This window comes from Sciurus carolinensis, chromosome 5, assembly GCF_902686445.1.
Source record: "Sciurus carolinensis chromosome 5, mSciCar1.2, whole genome shotgun sequence".
In the NCBI taxonomy this organism is placed as follows: Eukaryota; Metazoa; Chordata; class Mammalia; order Rodentia; family Sciuridae; genus Sciurus; species Sciurus carolinensis.
The window spans coordinates 66,962,021-66,964,647 of record NC_062217.1 but is presented as its reverse complement, the minus strand read 5'-3'; positions in this window follow the sequence as shown (position 1 = coordinate 66,964,647).

The window sequence follows — 2,627 nt, the reverse complement described above, 5'->3', positions numbered from 1 at the left end:
CCCAGCCCTTTTTTTTTTTTTTTTTTTTTTTTTTTTTTAATTAATCTTGGCTTGACCATTATGACTTTTAATTCATGGCATCTTTACCAGTAAATTGAAAAGGTCGATTAGCAGAACAAGTTAGGAGACAATAAGAATTTGTGATAAGCATTTGAATGATACTAAACACTGAAAATACTGCATATTATTTATAAATCAAAGAGAACATTTATTCTCAAACTCCAAAACATGTAAGTACTTCTAGGCCATAAGAGCTCCTATGGTTTTATTTGTGATTTTATAGATTAAATTATTTACATATGAAGCAAAATGGAAAAATATATTGAGAAAGGATTATGTTTACAGAGGCCTTCTTAATGTGTCACGTTTCTTAAATGTTTTTTGGTGATAATGGGGATTGAACCCCAGTGTGTTCTACTAAATCACATGGCCAGCCCTTTTTATTTATTTATTTATTTATTTATTTATATATTTGAGACTGGGTCTGGTGATATTGCCCTGACTGACCTTGAACTTGTGATTCTCTTGCTCAGCCTCCCAGATAGTTGGGATTAGGTGTGTGTCACTGCTCCTGGCTTTAAACGTATATTTTTAATGCATACTTAAGTAATATTTAAGAAATAAAACAAAAATGATACAATTCCAATGCTGTACATGTTGACAATGACAAAAATAAAACCATTTTGATGGTATTGGCATATGCTTTTGATTTAATACATTCTTCTGTGAATTCAATTGTATTTCTTTAGGTAGTCTATAAATGTTAAGATGCTTATTATGTGTGATTGAAGACTACTTAAAGACAGGATATGTAATTTACAGTTTAAATTAGACTTGAGGTATAAAATGGAATACTTTTTCCCCTGGTAGTGAGAGGAGATACCTATATTAACATTGCCTCAGGCTTTAAAACAAATTTGGCAATTCAAATAAGTGAGAAATGGTATTTTTCTATACTCAAATAAGCTATTTTTTACAAAGTGGATCATTACTGTTGTGAAATGTATATACATGTTTCAGATATGCTTAAATTTTCCAATAATTGAATCAAATACCAGTTTTTAAACATTTAATTAAAATTAAAAATCAGTTTCTCAGTCTCAATCACTTTATTGTACTAAAAGATAACAAAATTTGCCATCTTAATTAAGTTGTGCAGTTTAGTTACTTTAAGAGTGTTCACGTTGTTTTGCAACTCAACATCTCTAAAATTTTGTCATCATTCCAAACTGAAACTTTTTTATCTATTTCGCAGTAATTCTCCATTCCTTTCTACCTCTAGCCTCTGGCAAACATTTTTCTGCTTTCTGTCTGAATTTTTTACTCTTCTAGTCACCTTATGTAAGTTGAATCATATCTGCCCTTTGTTGTGTTGTGTTTTACACAACATAATTTCTCTTCAAGATTCATCCATGTTCTGCCATATATCAGAATTTTCTTTTAAGTCTGTATAATATACCCATTGTATGTATGTGGCATGTTTTGCTTATTTATCCTTCAGTGGACATTTAGGTGGTTTTTTTACCTATAGGATATTGCAAGTGAAACTGTATGAACATTAGTGTGCAAATATCTGTTCAGTTCCCTGTTTTCAGTTCTTTGGGGCATATACCCAGAAGTGGAAGGATGAGTTGGAGCAGGAAGAGAGTAAAAACAGACTAGTTAGGAAGCCATGACAATAACCCAGGCCTGACTGCTTAAATTAGGGTAGATCCCAGAGATGTTACCGAAAACCACAGGATTTAATGGTGGGCTATAGGGGAAAAAAGAAACTAAGGTGGCTGCATTTTTAATCTTTCTATAACAAAGAATGATTTTAACAGAAAATGGACATTAATTTTCCTGGAAAGATTATTTTTATTTTAACACACACATCTCATATTGGCCAACATTCCAGAGACCTCCCTGTTTTTCATCCTACAGCGTGTACTGGTAACACTGTACAACTTCCTTAGCGATTATTATTTTCCGTCTATCCAAAAATGCCCCACAAAGGTAGGGGCCTGCTGATTTGGTTCATTAATGTATCTCAAGTGTCTTGAACAGAGATAAGCACATGATATTTATTAAATGCATGTTGGCTAAACAAATGACAGGGCACTTACTATGTGATTGAAAAATTGTAACTAACATTGAGAACTTGCTACATGCAATGCACTGGTTTTGATGCTACAAATATACCAGATTGTTGAATCCTTAGACTTGCAGCAACTACAGGAGTGTAGCATCAACCCATGGCAAATAATGAAACTGAGGCCCAAAGTGGTAAACAGCTACCTTAATTAAGGAATGTGGTAACTCCAGCATTGGAACCCAGTAAGCTGACAAGTCTGCATACCCAAGTGCTCTCACCACATATCACCATCTCGTGTGGTGAAGAAGTGAAATAAGAAAACAAGAGGAAGGATATTGGAAATCAGATGCCCAAAGTGGTAGTTCAAGCTCTGGAAGTAGATGTTGAGAGTAAGAAGCCAAATGACGGGCTGAGGACATCTTTTCCAGGGTTGTCCCTCTTCCTGATGAGTATGCTATTGCTGGTGATGGTGGGCTTGTGAATTTTTGTAGCATCTTAGCAGATCCATGTCATTGCCTTTTTAACTAGGACAATATAAGAAAATAACCGGTCA